Source organism: Odocoileus virginianus, chromosome 5 (genome assembly GCF_023699985.2).
Source record: "Odocoileus virginianus isolate 20LAN1187 ecotype Illinois chromosome 5, Ovbor_1.2, whole genome shotgun sequence".
Taxonomy (NCBI): domain Eukaryota; kingdom Metazoa; phylum Chordata; class Mammalia; order Artiodactyla; family Cervidae; genus Odocoileus; species Odocoileus virginianus.
The window spans coordinates 39,485,001-39,507,553 of record NC_069678.1 but is presented as its reverse complement, the minus strand read 5'-3'; the positions used below and the strand labels follow the sequence as shown (position 1 = coordinate 39,507,553).

Here is a 22,553-nt window from a genome sequence, read left to right as displayed (position 1 = left end):
GGGCAGGGTAGGGACGCTCGCACGGAAGTAACTCAGCCTTGCTTGTCATCTGCCCACCATCTCCCTCTCGGCCTCCCTCTCCTGTCCTCCCCCCACCACCCCGCCACCCCCAGCATCTAGTCACTCTTCTTCTTAATAGTTTTTGAAAAGTTAACAGAGTGAAAAAAATAAGGTTTAGGCACACATTCTAAAGAAAGCATATAAATATACATCTTGCAGCTTCAGCAACTTGGGTTTGTCTCAATTTTCTTCCAGTCAGTGAAACTGTAAACACAAAAGCAAAACAGAGAGGCATTTCTCAGGGAGCCCTCAGCCCTGTTTTGGGAATACGTCTCTCATTCAGGAGTCAAGAGCCAGGGACTGGAGCCATGACTGTTAATTCCTTGTAACGTTAATAGTGTAGGAGGGCAGGCTTTTGGTGCCTATTGCTCATGGTCTTCCTTCGCTCTCACCCTCTTTTTCTTTGCTTTTAATGCATGGCCTGCATAACTAGCAGCTACTTACGGCAAGGTTTTTTTAGACTTTCTGTAACTTATAACATGGGCTTCCCTGATGGCTCAGTGATAAAAAGAACCTGCCCTGCCAATGTAGGAAACCCAGGTTCCATCCCTGGGTCAGGAAGATCCCCTGGAGAAGGAAATGGCAACTCACTCTAGTATTCTTGCCTGGGAAATCCCATGGACAGAGGAGCCTGGCAGGCTACAGTCCATGGGGTCACAAAAGAGTCAGACTCAATTTAGGGACCAAACAACAACAATAATAACATATAACCCATTGGGTAGGGTTATATAAACAGATAGGCCTTGTTTTAAACACCAGCTCTATCACCACCCAGTAGCTGTGTGATATCTTGGGCAATGTTACTTCACCTTTCTGAACCTCAGTTTCCTCATCTGTGAAATGGGGATAATCTCGCTAATCATGCCTATCTTGTAAGGCATGATTTAATGGTCAAGAGTTACAGACTTTGGAACCAGACTATCCGGATCGCCACCTTAACTCTGCCACTCACTATGTTGCCTTGGGAAGGTCACTTCATCTCTCTGAACCTCTGTTTCCTCCTCTGTAAAATGCAGATAATGATGGTGCCTACCTCACTGAGTTGTTATGAGGAGTGTAAAGCATTTATAACCCACTTGTGTGGTAGGGCTCTACCAAGAAATAAACCCTTATGGAAGCACTACACACATAGCAAGTGCAATTTCAGTATTTGCTAAATAAATAAAAAGGACGTTTGAGAAGATTAAGAAAATGTATACGAAGACAAGTGGCTATTGTGGAGTCAGTGATTAAAATTTGTACCGCCAATCCTGCACTCCTGCCCCCCCCCTCCAGCCTGCCCTAGGCCTGGGCACATGGTACATGCGGAGTATATACTTATTGGTGACAGTTCAATCAGCTCTAAGAAATAAGTGTTACTCTCTGGCCCTCAAGGTTTATGTTCTTTCTTTGCAAGGGGAAGCTGGGGCTGAACTTGAGAGCCTTGTGAGGGGAGATGTAATTTTCCTTATTTACTAACATTTACTTGGACTGGTGTCTGGGACACCCAAAATATGCTATGAATCAGTCAGAGGATAACAAGATCTGCAGTCCTGTACAGATTACTCACTAATTTGACATTTGGGAATTTTTGCAAAATGTTAGGGAACATTTGACAAGCTGCAGATTGCTATCTCTATAAAATGCATTTGAATCTGAGGATGGGCAGCCCTCTCCACTGATGTGGTTCCATTTGTTCCTAGCACCAGCTGTTGCATCCTGACAAGGTGGCTCCTTTTTATTTTCTCCCCCTGAAGTAGAAAGTGGTGGAAGTTTGCCCTGAAAGCACAATAACTAAAATTCATTGAGCACCTACTACAGGTCAGGGGTCTTGACATTTTTTGTCTCGTGTCATCTTCACAATCATCCTCTAAGGTATGTATCATTAGCCTCTCTATTTTTAAGCAAGGAGACTGGAGTTCAGAGAGGTTAAGCAACTTTTTTAAGGCCACATAGTTCTAAATTTCCTAAGCTAGAATTTGAACCAGGGTCTACTTAACCCAAAGTCTGGATTCCAATCCAGCAGGCCGTCTTACTCCACCAGAGCATCATCACATTCTGACTTGGATCTCCCACACCTGGAGGGGCAAAGGAGAGGAAAATTTCTTGGTAAGTCCCTAAACAACGGGGCAGCATCAGTGGCCATGAAAGCTTGTTCTACACCATTTTATAGTGGGACCTGGATTACTTAGTGATGTAGGGCTTTGAAGAGCTTTCTCTTATCACGACATTGTTCTCAAAGTCAAACGAGAAAGGTGGAGTTACTGGACTGAAAACCACGCTCCCAGTCTCCCATCCCCTTGGTGTGGTTATCATCCTCACATTATTTTTGGCACTCTACTCACCATTCCCTGTCAGACAGATTTTCTCCCTGCTTCCTATCAACTCCTTGGGAACAAAGGGGGCATTTGTGCAGGCTCTGGGTCTGATGAATATAGGATGCCCAGGGGATGGGAATAGGGCCCTTAGGGAAAGCATGGTTCCTGGGGAGGTCTTTCACGGGTGAACTCAGTTGTATGGAGGTGCTATTCCAAGAAGAGGGCCCCCAGAGAGATACTACACATTTCAAAAGAGCAAACAAATGCCTCCTGATCTTAAAAGCAGCTCCAAAGTTACCCTTTCCAGTTACTGCTTTAAATGAAAGGCAAGAAATAAATGTAACAGGGGGCAAGAAACTCTCCCCTGGTGGTTCAGTGGTGAAGAATCTGCCTGCAATGCAGGAGACCTGGGTTCTATCCCTGGGTCGGAAAGATTCTCTAGAGAAGGAAACAGCAACTCACTCTAGTATTCTTGCTGGAAAATCCATGGACAGAGAAATGGTGGGCTATAGGTTATGGGGTCACGAAGAGTCAGACACAACCTAGAAATTAAACCACCACCACAAGAAGCTCCTAGGATTTGTTGTACATTTCCTGAAACCTGTTCTTCCCTATCTTTGTAGGTATTTTGGGCATCCCCAAAGGAACAGTTAAGTTTCTCAAGACAGACCGTATGCTCGATCTTGACTCCCAACTGCTTGGTTGTGTTGTGTATTTGGTAAGTGCTTAATAGATGCTCATGGAAATGAACATCCATTCCTGTGAATCTTAATACTTTTGTACTCACCACTTCAAGTATTGAGAGTGAATGAACAATTTCTTTCTCTAGTTAGGAATATTTTGTTGTAATTTTAATATTATTAATTGGGGGAAAAGCACAATGACCAAATGCTTTTATAGTAATTTTTATTTTATTCATTTCAGTAACATCTATAAACTGTAAAGAGTAGTAGTCTGAGGCTTATTCTTTAACCTACTTACTGGCAGTGTTTGGTGCTTGCAGAAATGCAGGCAAGGACTCTGGGACCTAGGAGGTGGGAGTTGGGTGGGCAAGGTTCTGGCTTTGGGGCCAAGGATTTGGCTTCTTTTGGCTTCTCTTTTCCACTTTTCTATATAGTTGAAAGCCACAGCCATGTTAGCAATTGCCACTCAATTAAGAGCAGTAATTCCAAATACAAACTGGTAGGTGGATAGGCTTATTCCTCTGGGACTTAATTACCCTAGAACTGGTCCAAGCAACATTAGCCTCACTCAAAGTATCATTACACACTGTCCAAATGGTCTCCTGAATGTCACCCTTGGAGGCAAGGGGACAGCATGGGCTAGTGAGTCAAACACCTGTTTATCTGGAGGCCCTGGTGTGGAGCTGGCTCTGTTTCTATTGACTGATCAAGCCAGTTCAGTTCTCAGGAGTGCTCTAAACTCATCTGTAAAATGGGGAGATGGAAGAAGATGACCTATGAAGTCCCTTCCAGGTTTACACTCTACAAATCCTCAGTAATGGCGCTGAAGCACCCAAACCATCTTAATAGGTACCGGGTGTCACCCAGCTTCTCCTCATGTCTGCACAGACCAGCTCCCAAAAGATCATGCTCAAAACATTGCTCTGGGTCTCTCTGGAGAGGAGCCTTTCAATTTTCATGTCCTATTATTAACCTCTTCCCAAGCTCTGTTTTCCAAGTTTAGGCCGGCTCATCAGAGTTGAACATGGACTATTTGGATTTGTGCCCAAGCTGTTCTCCGAGCCTGATAGCACATTCATTACTCCCTACCCATGGTTTCTGCTAAATGACCTCGTTAGTGCTATAATTACATGTTGCTCTTCAGAAAGCTGGGGGTAGGGTGGGAGATGAGTTAACGAAGGCCAAGTACTGAGATGGAGTTTGTTGTAAACATACTGAAAGACGCCTACCTTCCCCAGGCCTGATTACCCACGGGGAGTTGGAAGGGAAGTTTTATGTTCTTTTTTCTCTCCTTTCTTTTTCATTTCCCACTAACGGAGGATGATAACATATACAAATGTGTTGGTGGTAGTTGGTAAATACATGAATTTGAAAGCTGGGTGGTGATATTTTTACAGCTTAATGTATATGGAACCATACATTTCCTAGAAGTAAAGAAATGAAAACATGTTTTCTGAGCACCTATATAGGTTTTTGTTCATCTTGGCAACAAATTTATGAGCTAGTTATTATCCTTGATTTACTAATGAAGAAGCAGGTTCAGAGAGGGGTGTTTTCCAAGGGCAAAAACAAGTATATGGCTGGGTTAGGAGTTGAACCCAGGTGTGCCTGACTCCAAGGCTCAATATCCCAGTCTACCTCTCAGTTCATTCATTCACTCACTCACTCATTCAGTCATTTGTTCAACAAATATACTCTGACCTCTATCTGATGACAAAATCTAATCACATAATTTCAGAGTTTCTATTTAATTTAATTTTACAGATTCCTCAGATGACCCTAAACTCAGTGGGGTCTTCTTCTGTAATAATTTTCTACGTCTTCTCAGGCTTCCACCTTGGGGGTCAGATCTCAAATCTGAGATTCAGAACCCTAGGTATGTGAGCGTGTGCTCAGTCGCTCAGTTGTGTCCGACTCTTTGCGACCCCACAGGCTGTAAACTGCCAGGCTTTTCTGTCCATGGAATTCTCCAGACAAGAATACTAGGGTGGGCTGCCATTTCCTACTCTGGGGGATTTTCCTGACCCAGGGATCACAACTGCATTTCCTGTACTGGCAAGTGAATTCTTCACCGCTGAGCCACCACGGCAACCCCCAGGACCCCAGGATGTGTGTTTAAAGACCATCCTGTGCAAACGTCTATTTTTTTAGTTAAGGAAACTGAGGTTCAGTGGCTTTTTGAAGTGGTAAGCTTTTCATTCCAGTACATTCTAGGGATGTCAAGCGTATATTTGAATTTACTTGGGGTGCTGAGAAGTGATGATTGTGTGCTGTAACACAGCGGTCCCCAACCTTTCTGGCACCAGAAACTGGTTTCTAGGAAGACAATTTTTCCGTGCGTGGGGGTGGGCAGGGATTTCTGTTTTGCCCGCTGCTAACTTCCTGCTGTGTGGCCCGGTTCCTGACAGGCCGTGGACCCATGCTGGTCTGTGGCCCAGGGCTTGGGGAGCTCTGCGGTAACAAATGCGGAAAATCCCCCCTGCTTTCTGGGACAGTTCACAGTGCATGTGCCTGACGAGAGGTACTTGTCTCTCTACTGCACACATCAGTTGATTCACAGTGAACTTTTTCAGAAGCTTATTAACTTCAAAACTTTGTCATCACACTTTTGTGACAGAGAACCCATTTTCCAGGCTAGATCTCTGAAGCATTCGGAGTCTTCTTTGAGATTTCTTTGTGGGTGGTGGTAAGGTGAACTAGGAGAGTCACATACCTTTACTTGACCCTACAGAATTCTTTCTGCCAATTTTTTTTTTTAAAGTGAAAAACACAGTATGTTGAATGATGAGAGAGAGGTCTACACTTAGGGCAGAATAAATGATGTGGTAGTAACAGTAACGGGATGCAGCTTTAACCAAGTGATGGACTTTATTAAAACAGGGAGTCTTACCCATCTGATTACTAATTAGTATTTCACCATAGAACTTGGAATTTGGCAAACCATGCATTTAAAAATGTGAGCATCGTTTGTTTGACAGACTGTCAAGACACTCATGCAGGCTTAATGTATTAGTTTATTCTATAGTAATCAAGTTGTTATTATAACTACAAGAAAACTGGAAAAATAAGCCTTTCACAGTCAAATTAGTCATAGGAAAGAAACTAAAAGAACCCCCCAACTTTGAGCAACAGTAGGGACTCTATCATAGGGAGTTGGGGTGTGAAACAGCAGGAAACCATTATGGCATGCAATTCTAGTTTTCATGATTCCACTAGAACATTATAAACTTATAATATAGACGCCTCAAAATAAATGATAGATCTCGTAGTAAAAGCCAACTCTTTATTCCACACTGATCAGTTTGGGAGAACTGGTCCCTTCTTCTGGAAATAAATCATTAAGCTGCAGGTTTCACCTCAGAATAACTTTTGGAAGAATTCTTCAAACCTCTTAAAGTAATTCACTTATATTTCTCTTCTATTTTTAATACCCAAAAATATGCACAGGAGATGCAAATACATCTCTAGAAGTTTTGAATGAGTGGACAAAGCAGTGCTAAAAATTCAACAGCACTAATTACTAGCTGAGCAGTATAAAAACCTCTGAATAAATGTCAGCTGAGGAGATAAGCTCTTATCTTAATCTAATGACTCCACAGACTTAATTTGTCAGGCCAGCCTAGTTGATGAAAAACAGGTTTCTATTCTCCAGTGTTAGCAGGGACATCTTTCCAAATCTTTGAAGTTGGATAGTAATACTGTCAGTGTCATCCTGTAAAAATCTTCTGACCAAGCCAATTTAATTCCTATTGTCCTGTTACACTAATTAAAGTTGTTCCACCCCTATTGGACAAATATCTGAGTGAAGCCAATATATTTTTAGATTTTTGTACCTTTTGGACTAGTCACCCTCAACTCCCAATGTTTTGTGCTTTTTTCATAGGGCTGGAACATCAGAGACCATCTGTCTTCATATAGGGAGGCTGAGATTTCCAGAGAAATGCATTAATTCTGAGGAATCCATTTACTGAGAAGGCATGTAGCAACATAGCTAAGCATGGAGATTCTGAGGCAGAAAAGCCTGGGGAATTTTTGCTGTGTCACTTACAAGCTGTGTGACCTTGGGTAAATGTCTTACTTTCCTAGCCTCAGTTTAATCATCTGTAAAATGGACAATAATCACAGATATCAAGAAGGTTAGATAAAAGAACACACGCCAAGTACTTAGAGTGCCTGACCCTTATACTTAATAAAGGTTAGCCTTCATTCATTCACTGACTCATTCATTTCTTTATTCAGTCAATGAATAAATATGTATTGAATCTTTTTTTGAAATAATTTTATTGAGTTTTCTTTTTTTTCAGATTATTATTATTATTTTTTTTTATGTGGACCATTTTTAAGGTCTTTACTGAATTTGTTACAATATTGTTCCTGCTTTATGTTTTGGTGTTTTGGCCACAAGGCATGTGGTATCTTAGCTCCCCAGTCGGGGATTAAACCCATACCCCCTACATTGGAAGGTAAAGTCTTGACCACTAGACTGCTAAGGAAGGCCTGTGTATTGAATCTTAATAAGTCTATAGCATGTGCAGGTGCTCTAGGACATATGCAGAACCAGAAGGGAAGCTTCTTTGTTTTCATAGGATTTTGTGTGAACTTCTTGCTCAAGGAAGCTCAAGCCTGACAAAATCAGCTGATCTTACCACACCTGGGAAGGAAATGTCACAGAATTACCATGGCTGTCCATTCCAACTCGATTGTGATTGCTGGCTTTCCAGTACAAGGGAAGTCAGTTGATGGGAAGTCAATTGCCATCTCAGGGGTCTATTATGATGATGTGAGATTGTGTATGGTGGAGAGCCAAATATTGGTTGCCTTCCAGTGCCTTGTGTTTTATCCTTGTGACCCAGAATCACATGTTTGGTACAAATGTGTCTAGGGAGCCCTCGTCTATCTTGTTTCATCCTGATCTCATCAGTCAATGTAATATCCTTCCCAGTAGCCCATATGTCTTCTGCTTACTCCCTTTATCACTTGCTTATACTGTGCCATAGTGGTTTTCCATTCTATTCAATATTACTTGGAGATATCTGTTGATATTTATTTCTTTGATTTCCTCACCTTAATTGTGATGGCATGATTTCTTTCAAACTCCTTGAAATTTGTGCATATACTTAAAAGTATATATTGCAAGTCTGTTATATACTAGGGACCCCACTGTGTATTGCAGACATCAAAATATGTAGGATGCAACCTCTACTCTTTGAAAACTTTACAGGGGTGTGACAAAGGGTCTAGGAGTACAGTGGAAGCATGACAAGGGTAGGGGTGGGGAACATTCAATTTAGACTGGAAACTCACTTGTGGAATGTTTTCCAGAGGAAATGACTCTTGGCCTTGACTCTGAAAACTAAGCAGGATTCAGTTGGGTGAGGATATAGGAGAAGGACATGTTTGGTTGAAGAATCAGCATGTGGAGATAGAAGAAAGAAGTTCACTAGATGTGTGAAGAGCCTGAGAGAAAGCAGTAGGAGATGAAATGGAAATGAAGGATAATAAAGGTCTTCTGTGCTGAGGGGTTAGAATTTCACCCTGAAAGTGACAAGACCCATTGATAAATTTGGGTCCAGGAGTCAGGTTTGTGTCTGTGTTCTCCTAGTTCTCCTCACCACTTTCATGGTCTCTTGACTACATGATCTTGCACCCCCACTGCCTCCCACCTCCCAGCTCCAGGCTCCCTGGGCTCCCTGGCACCCTGCCCTCAGCATCCTTTTGCACCCGGTTGCCTGTCATCACTGATGAGGCTTATGCAGCCCCTTGACTTCCTCTTTTGTAGCAATGTTCCCTCTACTCCACCTGGTCAGCCCTTCTCTTCTATTACACCGAGAACTGCGCCTCCGTCGAAGCCTCTGGCAGTGACACCCCTGTTCCTAGTCACCATCTCTCTTCCTTCCGCCCACAGAGCCTTAGTGAAATATCCGTGACTTGACCCTTCCTACCCTGTCAGTCCTGAAGTCTTTCTAGGCTTCACTCCCTCCCCACACCCCTATACAGAACACCAAGGGAATTTCTCTTAACAACCTTGTGAATCCCCTTCCACTGCCAACCTTCATATTCATCCATTCCCTTCACTGGTGGCAGAAAATGGAACAACCTTGGCTAATAATTCTACTTATCTCTTACGGTGTCTGGTTTTATGTTGAGCACTCAACACTGGCCTTTCTTCAACTCTGCTAGACTTACTGTTACCTTCCTTTCTGACACATTGTTTTGGGCTATGACTTTTTGTAGGAGACAGGTGCCCTGTCTTCTAGATTATTATATTTTCCAGCATTTTCCCCATCCTTCACCCTAATGTTAACACAGATGTTTGGAAAAGAGTGTACACCAAATACTGTATCCAGGTGAGCCAATCTATTGATCATTGGCCAATCAGGTTTTTTTTTTTTTTGACAATTTGTTTCTGTATCATTTAAATAGGCTGCACTTTATATGAGCTATAGCCAGTGGATTTCTGTTACTTCTGACCCAAAGCTTTGACAAGATCACCACAGCCCTCAAGTCTCAACACTGCTCATGTTCCCCTTACTGTCTTTATTATTTTAGTAAGAAAATAGAGGCTCTATCACCAGAAATCCCTCAGTTTTTCTTCAACAGTTTTAAACTATGTTGTGTACTAGTTCTGCCTTGTCTCAGAGAGACGCCTACGTGATTTATTTTTAAAAAGACAATTAGGAGTTTATCTACATTTGTTAAGCTATTTCTGCTACTTACTTTATGTTTCCTATTTACTATCTTTTATCTCTTTTTGTTTTCCTTCTTTTTTGTGTGGGCTGATTGAGTTTTTTTTATATTCCTTTTTCTTCTGTTGGTTTGGAACTTATGCTTATTGTTTCTATTCTTTTCATGAATTTTTCTAGACTTTTAACATATATGTTCAAACTTACGTATTCTCATCAAAGCTTAATCAGTGTCTCCATCACTCTCCTGGAAGCTTTAACTTTCAAACTCTCATCTGAGTAAACTTTCATTGATCTTACATTAGAATGATCTAGTATTGGAGTTATATACACAGGAATTATTTTTATAAGCACAGGAATTATTTGTGTTATTATTTATAATCAATACTTTTTTAGATTTACTAACACATTTTACCAATTTTTTTCCCCACACAGTTCCTTTATCCTCCAAGGTTAATTTATGTCCCTTACTGAATATATCTTTGAGTAGTTTTTTAAAGGAAAGAGCTTGTGGTCAATAATTTTCTGAATCCCAGCTGTCGAGCAGCAGTTTGTATAGAGTTCCTGATTATAAAACTTTTCCCTTATGCTTTGAAAATTATTCCATAGACTTGATAGTCATTGTTGTTAATGAGAAGTCCATTGTCAGTTTTTTCATTACCTTATTGGTTTTTTCTCTTTTATCTCTGATTCTTTTACGTTCTCTTTAATTTTGATATTGTATACTTTCACTATGATATATCTAGGTGTGAATTTTTAAAACTTGATGGGCTTTCCCAGTCTCAGAACTCACGAGTTCCTTCAGTTCTGGAAAATTCTGTTACTATCTCTCTGTACTCTCCCCTTTGCCCCTATTCTTTCTAGTCTATTCTTATGAAATGACTATTATGAGATATATGGTGGAGTTTTTAAATCATTTCTCTATGCTCTATGTCTCTTAAATTCCCCTTTGTTCCCCCAGATTTAATCTTTTTTGATGACTTTTTGGGCAGTTACTTCAAGTTTTTCAGTTTGCTTGTGTCTACATTTTTAACCTATCAAGTTATTTCATAAACATTTTTATTTATTTTATATTTATTGGTCCTCTTTTATGAATGTTATCCCTTTTTTATCTCCAAGAATTAAAAAAAACTAGTCATTTTAATGTCCTTTCTGTATCATTCAAATATGTCTCTGTTCTTGGATTTAAACTTCTCCACTCTTCTGGTTATTGGCTTTCTCTCCTTGGTAAGGATTTTTAAAAGTACAGTTTTGAATTTTGTTTATGAACTCATCCTCTCATTTTCTTGGGACCTGTTGTCCTTATAGGGATGGTTTCATGGCGGCTTCTGTTCCACTCCTACAGCCTATTTCTGACCAAGGCTTATAGCTGTGACTCAGACGGGTCTATCACCCTGCAGAAATGGTGAAATTCTGGAGCCTTCCCCTGAATGCATTGTCCTAGTGCTAATACAGGAACTCAGGGCTTATCCCTGTTTATGGACAAGTGGCTTCTTTTTAGATATAATCTTGGGCTGATGGACAGAGATATTTTGGCAGCCATTAATGACGATAAAGCTCTATTCTGACTTGAGTCTTAGGTAGGTGGTTTGTATCCATTTTGTGCACTGGATATTTAATTTTCACCTAACAACTTGGTTTCTCAGTTGTTTCTCTCGCTTTCAAATCTCTCTTTTTAGGGAGACCTCTCTGTTTTGTTCTGGGTTTTTTTATTTGTTGTTGTTTTATATTTTGTTTGTTTGTGGAATATGTTTCTTTTTGTTTTTAAGTATGTATGATTTTTTAAAATTTGTTTAGTTTTTAACTCAAAAGTATATGAAAAAGCTTAATATTTCTTTTTTACAATACATACTTTGTTTCTTAAAATTTACATTCACCTTACTTATAAATTACTTTTTACTTCCTTATTTACAATGCCATAACATTTTTATGTTTATATTTTATTCTACAATATAGCTGTTTTATTATTAATTTAACTTTTATTTTTATAAAACCAATACATGTATATTATTTTAAAAGTCATATAGTACTAAAAAGCTTGTAATGAACCGAAATAGTTTTCTTTCTCTCTGAAGCCTATGCCCAAGAGACAACCGCTCTCATTTCTGGCTCTTTCTCCTGATATTTAACTTTGTGTTTCTAATAATAGCTGACACTGCTTGCCACGTAATAGTCACTCTTCTAAGTGTTATTACTTCATTTAATGTAAATAATATGCCTATTTCTTGACTGATAAATTTTAGGAATATTTTATTGTATTTTTGCCATAGTAGATAAAAACTTAACTCTTTGATATCTTCTGCTCTCCCTTTCTACATGTTTATTTAAATAAAACAATTTTAGTTTATTATGTACATGTAATGTACATGTGATGAGCCATGGTGAATTGCAACTATATTTCTTTCCTTGTCCTGCCCTTTTTTTCTGCTGAAAATGACATTGCCTTAATTTTTCTGAAGTCTCTTTTTATATGCTTATGATTAATTTTGCAAATCTTCTAATATCTCTGCTATAAGTAAACAGTTTTGTCAAGGGACTCATGCATAGCAGCTCTAACTTTTCTAGAGAACTTCTCCCCCCTGATTTCCTCTCCTTGCTCCTACATGGACTTTTTTCTTTCTGAAAGATTTCACAGATGTCATTATATGATGCTTTTGCCTCTCTTCTGGTATGTTTTCTGGATTTCATGACTTTCTTTTTCTTTGGTTTATTTCTTGTTTTATTGACACATGCTTTCCATTAACTTTCTAAAACATTATGTTTCAGTTCTTGCATGTCTAAAATGTCGCTTTACTACCCACATGACAGGCTGGGAATAGAAAGCTAGATTGCAAATCATTGTCACTTAAAGTTTTGAAGATATTGCTTTTGGTGAATCTGATGCCACTTGGGTTGGTTTCTTTGTAAGGGGTCTAATTTTCCCCGTCTGGGAGTTTTGTGATTTACACTACATCCTAGGAATTCTGAGCTTTCATAGTAATATGCTCTGGTATGACTTTTTTTCTTGAGGGCAGTGGTTGTTGGTAGTGTTGTCATTATTGTTTAATTTTGGGGGCTGAGTTCAATTTGCATATTAATTGTTTAATCCTCTGCTATTATCCTGGTTTTCAATTCTTTTAAAATTTTTTGACTTATTTTATGGTCTAGTATATGTTCTATCTTGGTGACTATACAACTGTGCTTGAAAAGAAGTTGGATGATGGATTGCATAAATATCTAGAAATATCAATTAGGTCATGTTGATGGTGTTATTCAGATTCTCTGTGGATAGGATGGTTTTTTTTTTAGTTTTTCAATGAATTGTTGGGAGAAGTGTACTTAGATCTCCCACTATGATTGTGGATTGTATATTACTTCCTTTAAACTTTTTTTTATTGTATTTTAAAATTATTATGCACACACAAATTTATGGTTGTTCTCTCCTTCTGATGGACATAGCATAATTATTATAAAATGTCCATGTTTGTCTTTGATGTACTATTTGCCTTGATGTCTATTTTGTCTATTGTTAATCTAGCCGCTCCCAGCTTTTCTATGTTTACTGTATGCACTATATATCTTTTTTTATCCATTTACTTTCAACCTATGTGTCATCACATTTAAAATATGTTTTTAATGTCTGAATATTGTAGGATCTTCCATTTTAAAAATCACTTCTGATCATTTTTGCTTTTTGGGGGGGCAGTTAAGTGCTTTAACATTTAATATAATATGTTTGACTTTAGTTTGTCTCTTCTGAATTTTATTCCTCTTATTCTCTTTCCTTCCTTCTTTTGGATTGTTTGAGTATTTAAAATATCTGTTGGCATTTTAGCGGCGCCACTTTGCATTATTTTAATTTATGCCCATAAACTAGTTCCTTCTGTATCAATCAGGGTCCTATAGGGAGATAGAAACTGTACCAGTTATTGCATAGAATTTAATAGAAAAAAGTGTTATCCAGATAAATAAAAAGGTAGAAAGAAGATGCTAAGATATTGTGAAAGTGGGAGGCATGTATCACCCTTAGGGCTGAGAGAACAAAGGGAAGAAATTGTAATTATTAAAACCTAGAAGCTTAAAGGAGGAGCCCCAAGGAGGTGAAGCCAGACCTCTGAGAAGTGATGCGTGCTTGGTGTTGGTGTCTGCATTAGGAAAAGACTGGGACCCAGACTCTGTAGAGGAGAGTGCGTGTTGGCTGGCATGCAGTGGTGTCTCAGGATGGGGTGATGGTACAGAGAGGCTGATTCTATGAACTGGAAAAGCTTCGAACTGAATTCAGCTGCTGTTACTAGAAGGAGCTGCCACTGATGAGGTGAAGGAGTATTGCTGGGGTGACATTATTGGGAAAGGACAGGAAGCCCATAAAAGGCATCAGAGAGCAGACAGGAAGGAACGAATCTCATCTACCACCTCCAGTCTACATTTCTCTAGCACTCCCTGTTAACACAGCTTCCTAGGAGGTCAACCAGCAAAGCAAAAACATTTATAAAGTCCTGGACTAGCATCATAGAATGGAGAATATACAGATAGGCTTGGAGGTGAGACATACCATGTTATTAAATGGTCCTCCTTCCTATGATGTAGAACATCTCTTTTATTTAAAAGGTTCTTTCTCTTAGACCTGCTTGTTCTGCCCATTATTCCTCCTCCTCCATACGTCTTGTTTCTTATTAACCTTTTATGATTAGCAAATATCAAAGAATCTGCCATAGGCAAGATAGTCGGTGCTCAAAAATGTCTGCTGGATTAATGGTTATACAAGAGAGTAAATGATAATTGTCAAACAAGCAGTGCAAACTCTAATTGCCATACAGGCTCAAGAGAGGAGGGAGAGACTACCATGAACTTGGGTGGCCCCGAAGGCTTCATTGATGCCATGAGTCTTGAAGTAAACTATGATGAGTGGAAGGGTCTAAACCTATGGAGAGAAGGATGAGGCATTCAAGGTGGAGAGCACAGCATGAACAGAGACTTGGAGGTAAACATGCTAGATGCTTTTGCTAGACAGACACGGCTGGAGCAGAGGCTTCCTTCAGGAGTTTAAGGCTTTTATGGATAGAGGTCCTTTAACATCTGGTTATACTGTGAAATCCTAAAGGAGCAATGGGGATACTGTCATGTAAGAGCTAAAGAAGAGCCACTGATGGTGTTTTAGGCAGGAAAGGGTCCTGATGAAGGCAGTGCTGAATTAAAGTGCCGTGCTGGGTGATGAGGGAGTGTTGTTCGATCTTAGGCATATATGTGCAGCAGAACAGTGCTGCCTTTAATAGAAATCAGGAAATCAGAAAGAGAAACAACTTTAACAATTTTTCATGGTTCTGGGTTTTTGATTATACTGAGTTTTTGATTTTAATTTGGGAGTTCACATGCAGAATCAGGGAAGTACAGAAAGAGCCAGAGAATGAGCTGGGGGGAAAGTCTGAGGGGTTGAAGGAGCATCCAAATGATGTATGAAACATGGAGGGAAAAGTTTCAGGTCAACGCAAGGCCAACCTTGCCTCTGCAAGTGTGGGTGACAACTTGAAGAGGTGCAGTGCATGTTGATTTGGTTTAGTTAGATTCAACCCTTGAAATTAGGGGTGGACCAGATGCTTGTTACCTGACATCCCTTGGGTCCCACTTTCTCCTCTGTTGAGGTTGCCAAACTATTTTTTTCTCTCTTTGAGGACCACTTCTCCATCCTCTGAAAAAGAACCTTTGTTTATGTATTAATTTGTGGGAAAGTCTTGTATCTGTTTTCCAGGTTGGAAAAGATTTTTTCCAAGATTTTTTCCCTCCTCTATGTTCTTTTGAATTGTGCTCTTTCTTTTTCAAGGAAAACAATTTGAGCATGAAAAAAATATTTCTGACACATTCCGAACTGGAATTACAATATGTTGTTGAGAAAACTAAACCCACGTGGTAAACAGGTGGATGAACTTGTTCAAAATGCTCGAGTTTCCTATCCCACCAGAACCTTTGCTATCCATCCATGTGAGAGGGGTTCTGTTTCCTGCTTTGGTTTCTGAATGTTGCTGAAGCATTTTTGCTGTTTTTAGAAGTAGTCAAGGCCTCTTGACCAGAGCCTGGGAAAGCCAGCTTCGTTCCCCTCACATGGAACTTCAGCAAACTGCTCGGGCTGCCAGGCACGTTGGAGATCCTGTGGGTGCAACTCTGCGGAGACGAAGGGCAAGATAATCAGTCCAAGGAGACAGTTAATTTTAGTACAAAAGAAGTTAGATGTGATTTATTTCCAATGCCAATGAACCAAAAGAACTAACAATCATCAGAACAAAACACAGAACCATCAAATACTCCACATAAAAATGGCTTGTGTCAGCTGAGATGGGCCTTGTCATTAGCAAGGGAGACAGGTTTCAGGTGGCTCAGGAGCCATTGTGGGGGATATTTTCTGGTTGTCTTCATAGGAAAAGTGGTTTGAGTCATCAAAGAGTTAGAGGAATGGATTTGGAGATAGGGAAGAGAATAGGAGAAGAAAAGAAGGCAAGAGAAGACAGGAGGGTTTTTATAGAATTATCATAGCTCATTCGTCATTTCGTTCATCATTATCTTCAGAAAGCATAAGGCTAGGACAGGATCCATGTGATTTGTGCTGCCTCTTAATCATCACTTTTCAGCAGCTGCAGGAGGACCCTCCCCAAACTGTGCTTTCTGATGAGCAGAGTTCAGTGTACCCAGGCCCAGTCCCTGTAGCGCTCGCTCACAAGCCTCACCTCCAGAGGGTCCCTGGGCAGGCAGATTGTTCTCTACTTGGGTACAGATTGTTCTCTAATGGGTACTGTGTTCTCTTGCACTTGAGCCAAACACAAGGACTTGCTCACAGGCCCGTTGTTGATTTGTTCAAGTCTGCAAGATAGCTTAAGCAACCGCTTCTCCTGTTTCTGAGACTTACATAGCATCTGAATCCCAGGACTTGGCGGAAGACTGGATGAGCACTCAGATGGAGATGCACCAAGTCCTACAGACGTATTTTAATGAGGGAAGAGCCTTAAACTCTTCCTGTTCTTCTTTCTAGGTCATTGTTTACCAGAATACTTTGTCCCTTCTACTTAATCACCCTGTCCTCTCTGGACTCACTATATCAAGCACATACTTCTGTTATTGCCTTCATATATAACACATTATACGTCTCTCATTTTTTCACAGACTAGGACAATGGCTTAATTATCTGTGAATCTCCTGTACCTAGATCAGCACTTAGTGTTTATATATTGAATGGATAAGTGAGTGAATGAAAGCCATTTATATTGAGGGAGCAGTAATTACATTAAGAATGATGCTGTCTACATCTATCTCTGGCAAATAAGAAGGGAAATAACTGTGAGGGGGAAAACTAAACCACTTTTATTTAACTTAACGAGGAGAAGACTCCAGGGCTATTGCTTAGGCTACTCGAGTGGGATCTAGGGCTGCAGCAGCAGTTAGCTCTGAGCTCCCACGTGGCTGCGTGGTGCATACTTCAAACCCCGGATACACAGCTTACTTTATATCTCCAGCAAGCCCTTCCTTTTTCTTAACTCTTCCTTATAGCTCATGCTGACAGAGATCGTAAGGTATTTTCCTGTTCTCAGTTCAGACATACTGTCCTGTTGTCAGACCAAATGTCCAGTTGTAGGGTTCAGGAAACGCACCTGTATCTCCCTAGTTTTTCTTTAAATGTGTGACCTTAGATTGAGTCTTAAAGGGGTTACATACATACTTAAAGGGGGAAATAAAAAAATGTATCCATGTGTGTTTATCAAACAGGAAAACAAGCAACTACATTTGGTAGTTGTTGGGGTGGAACTGGATTTTCCCCATCCTCCTGTAGGCGTCTTTTTTATCACTGTAACCCTTCTCTTGAGCACGCTAGAATCCTCTGCCTACCAGTCAATGGTCATTTGAAGCCTTGCTAGGAATGATCATCCCTTATTGTTTTCTATTAAAGCTTCAGGCATGCACCCCTATTCCCTCTCTAACTTGTTCATTTTTTGGCCGCAGAGCTGGGGAGCAGAGCTGGCATCACATGGGGAGTTTCCATGTGTGAATGTCCACATTCTTCATTCACATCCTTCAAGGGTTTCCTTTAACATTTTCTGATTGTGTTTCTCAGTACATGGTGTCAACAGCTCTCAGAACTGTTAAGTTTTCTATTTATCCTCAGGCCAGGAAAAGGCACAGATCACTGCAGTGTAAAATTACCAGTGGTTTTGACAGTGACCTGGAAGAACTATGGAATGAAGAAATTTAGCCTTGAGAGCTGAGGTCCAGCCCCAGGCCCATCTTAACCAAGAAGTTCTGCTCAATTATACAGGTCACAAGAAGTTCTGCTAGTCCTGAAAATATTGAACTCATCAAATTTAAGTTGGGTGTTGCTGACATGTCTTGATGAATGGCCAGTTTCAGATACCAAGTACCATATTTACTTATTTCCTCCTCTATTTTATCCCTACACCACCTTACTTTTGAAAAATAATTCTGTAAGTTGAAATCTGCTTTTTATTTCCTTTTTAGGAGGTCTTCAAACCAGCACAAACTCTTCTGGAGGTTTAAAAATGCTAGTTGGAGATTTATTTATTGAAAATAGAAGAAAGGGAACTTAATTCTTTGGAACTGTTCTTGCCAAGCCTTAGAGAGAGAATGTAATGATTGTTATAAGCTTGGGTCTAAGAGCTAGACCACTTGAGTTGAATGCTAGCTCTGCCATTTCCTAGCTGTGAATCTGTGCGCAAGTTACCTTCTGTGTGACTCAGTTTCCTCATGGGGATGGCAGTAGAAATGCCTAGTTAGTAGGGGCTCTTGTGAGTTAATAGATATGAAATATTTAGAACAGTGCTTGGCACATAGAAAGCTCTCAATAAATATTAGCTGTTATTTTTAATTATATGGTAACTTAGAACTGTTGCAGACATATTATGGATGTACAATAGAATCACAGTGTTCACTCTGAACAGTATAGAAAGTGAAAGTGAAAGTTGCTCAGTCATGTCTGACTCTTTGCAACCCCATGGACTATACAGTCCATGGAATTCTCTGGGCTAGAATACTGGAGTGGGTAGCATTTCCCTTCTCCAGGGGATCTTCCCAACCCAGGGATTGAACCCAGGTCTCCCTCATTGCAGGTGGATTCTTTACCAGCTGACTCACAAGGGAAGCCCAAGAATACTGGAGTAGGTAGCCTATCCCTTCTCCTGCGGATCTTTCCGGCCCAGGAGTTGAACCAGGGTCTCCTGCATTACAGGCAGATTCTTTACCAACTGAGCTATGAGGGAAGCCTGAGCAGTATAGAACTATCTACTGAAAAAGGGAATTGTGCACATAAACATGATGCAGTTCAAGATGCTCACACTTAGTCACTCAATCATGTCTGACTCATTGCGACCCCGTGGACTGTAGACCACCAGACTCCTCTGACCATGGGGATTCTCCAGGCAAGAGTACTGGAGTGGGTTTCCATGTCCTCCTCCAGGGGATATTCCCAACCCAGGGATCGAACCCAGGTCTCTCATATTGCAGGTGGATTGTTTTTGACTGAACTACGAGGGAAGCCCAAGAAGACTGGAGTGGGTAGCCTATCCCTTCTCCAGGCTATCTTCCCAATCTAGGAATCCAACTGGGGTCTTCTGCACTGCAGGCAGATTCTGTAGCAGCTGAGCTACCAGGGAAGCCCATAGCTCAAGATAGTTGTGTCTAAATTAGGAGAACAATTCTAATGTGTCTTCTTAGTCTACTAAGCCATTCTTTAGTCAGATCCTTTTTTTTTTTTTAAGTCAGATCCTTTTAAATGGTCCTGGGCCTTGTAGATTTAGTTCTTAGTGTTCAAAAACCTTGGTGAGTAGTTATTTTTTAAATGTAGTCTATTACCTTGCTTCTAAGGGTCATTTTAACTTCTTCAGATGTAACCTAGGCCTGGTCACTTATTCCCAAACTGCAGGAGATACACATTGAGGTCTTCAGAGCTCCACTGACCTTCCTGAGAAGGAGTCCCAGAATCCCAAAACCTCTTTTATAAAATCCTTGTCACAAAATTTTCCTTAATTTCCACTCTCAGAGCCCTTTTATGTCTTTAATATGAATGACAGATTTCAAGGATTATGCAATTGGTTCTTCTATATTTCTCCTTTTGGAAATTCTGCATATGGTATAGCACTTTCTTTGGAATGCAACATCAATTGTATCTCAATGCATCAGTCAGAACTTCCAATTTAACATTCTGTTACATTTCTAAACTCATCCTTTGTACCTCATCATGGTACACTAGATAGAACATTTATAACTATCCAAGCCTCACTGTTAAGCCAATGGAATTAGGGATAAAGAAGGAAGGAAAGTAACATTTATTGAGTTTAATTTGCTTGACTCACTTAACTAGAAAATGGCAGGGCTGGAGTTACTGTCCAGATCTGTATGTTCTAAAACCCAGGTTCATTTGCTATAGGATGAGGTATTTATGCAAAATCTATCCAAGGAAGTACTTCTTTACATTCCTTCTTCCATAAACTCTCTCCATTATATTCATTATTTTCTTAAAACACAGTCAAATAGTTTTGGGTTTTTGGGAAATGTAAGAAAGCGTCAAAAATTTAGTTAAATTTTTCTTCTCACCCACCTTCTTCCTTCTACTTTATGAATGAGGTATGGGAAACTTCTACTTTATAGGTTTTGAGGACTTTAAAAATTTATTAGTGATGATGTGTTTATTAACTTGTTTATAAAAATTTGAACTCCATACTCTAAATTCAATTTGTCAGATGTGAGAAAATCATATTATGATTTATTTCTTCCCTGATAGCAATGTGAGCTTCAGAAACCAATACAGAGCTTCTTCTTTCTAATCCTAACAGGGAAGTCAAAAAAGGAGCAGATATCTCTATCAAAATGTCTTAAAACTAGTTTTTGTCCATACCTAGACACATACCTATGAGACTTTAAAGCACCAGGAAAAATGAGGAATTCCTAAAGAGATTCAATACAGGGGGGAAAAAAAGATTATCTTTTGGGTAATGAGAATCAGGAATGCAGTTGACGTCTCATCAGCAACATTGGATGCTGATTGGATGCTATCCCCAGCCAAACCCTAGTGGAGTAGCAAAAGGAAAAACATAGCAAACATGAAATAAATTATAGTTTATATTTCTGCAAAAAAAATCATTGAGAGTGAACTCCGGAACATCATGAAGGAGGAAGACAGGAGATCCAGGAAACAATAGCTCTGACTATCCTGGTGGCTCAGACGTTAAAGCGTCTGCCTACAATGTGGGAGACCTGGGTTCAGTACCTGGGTCGGGAAGATCTCCTGCAGGAGGAAATGTATTTCCAGTATTCTTGCCTGGAAAAAACCATGGACGGAGGAGCCTGGTAGACTGTAGTCAGTCCGTGGGGTCACAAAGAGTCGGACACGACTGAGCGACTTCACTTTCACTTTCAGAGAGGGCAGAGAGGGAAGTCCCTTGGTGACAGCTGGGCAGTCACTCAAGAACAAGCTGCCTGGATGGGAGTAGAAATTCAGAGACAGCTGGGTGGATGTCTCAGGAAAGAAAGAGATTGGTTCACAAGTGAAAATATTTATATAATCATGATCGTATAAACCCTGTTTATAGGTTGTAGGTTATTAATTGTTAGAGTCAATCCCTAGACAAACTCACAGGAGGCTTAATTATAATTACAGAAAAGAACATAAATGTTATCAATTTTGACAATGTAAATATATCAGTAGAGTTGACAGATATTGGGATTTGGGGTGGGGGATGTCGGGTGGGAGAGGGAAAGATAGAGCCAACAATATCCTTATCAAACATACATAAATTTACTGAAATGAGACACAGACATTGGCTATGTTATTTAACACTACAAATGTAACCAGTAAGAAAATCTAAGCCATAAATTTTAGAAATTGGGAAGATGGAGGTAGATAAAGTGGGAGGGGGGAGTGTACGGGAACAAAATATCATTCATAGCAGAGGTGAATAGCTATTGTTAAAAACTGATTAAAAGAGAAATAGAGATCTAACCCTGTTAGAATTAAAATAAGCACAGAAGTCCAAAGAGGCATATCTGAAGCGGCAGGTGATTAAGAAGGGGAATTACTTGGAGTAAACCAAGGACTGCTTAGATCACCTCTTGTCATCATTGTGATGAGCAGGAGATGGAATCCTACCAGCTGGTTAGCCCAGCCTTGGATGGTACTGAATGTGGGCCAGGCTGGCCAGAACTATCTGAGTTAATCTTTGTGTTTTGAATCCGAGCAATGGGAACTGAAAACTCATGTTTCTGTCTACCCAGCTATGGAATCTTGGTTCTCATGCACCATTTCCATTTTGCCTTCTCACTCCATGTACCAATGGTTTTACCAACAAGTCTTGTAGGTGACTTTGCTCTGGGAAGAAACTCCTAGAAACGTTGGAATTTCTCTTTTTATTACACACTTTATTTACAACGTGTAAATCGAGGCTGAGGCAATAGTCTCAAGGCAGACAGCCAGTTTGCCTCTGATGACAGCATTGCAACAGGGTATTGCAATCTGCTGACTTCAGAGTAAGCTCAAAGCACTGGCTGTGACCCTGGGCAGCCTGAAGCAGCAGAGACAGGTGGGCAGGGTACCTACTTCATAGCTCAGAGGAAACTATTGACTGGAAAGTGTTTTCCCTTTGTTCTTCTCAGTTGCTTTTAACTGGGTGAAATGCTGCTCAAGCAGGATTTCTAAGTCTGATAGCCTTAAGCGAGTTTTGGCCAGATCACTTTTATGGACAGTTGTCTTTACTTTGTGAAAATGGAAGCAGCAATAAGAATCATAGGAATTTATGGGTTTTAGCAGTTGTTTAATTTTTTTTTTTTAATAGAATGCATTTGCAGGAGACTAATGGCTGAAA

At 40.1% G+C, this 22,553-nt stretch overlaps 1 long non-coding RNA gene across 1 annotated transcript; it reads left to right on the top strand.

Moving 5' to 3' along the window:
- The first annotated feature begins 271 nt into the window (after nucleotides 1-271).
- Nucleotides 272-7,250, top strand: LOC139035054 (uncharacterized). The gene is made up of 2 exons (XR_011487567.1): nucleotides 272-3,075; nucleotides 6,924-7,250. It is a non-coding gene; the product is annotated as an uncharacterized lncRNA (long non-coding RNA).
- Nucleotides 7,251-22,553: the final 15,303 nt, after the last annotated feature.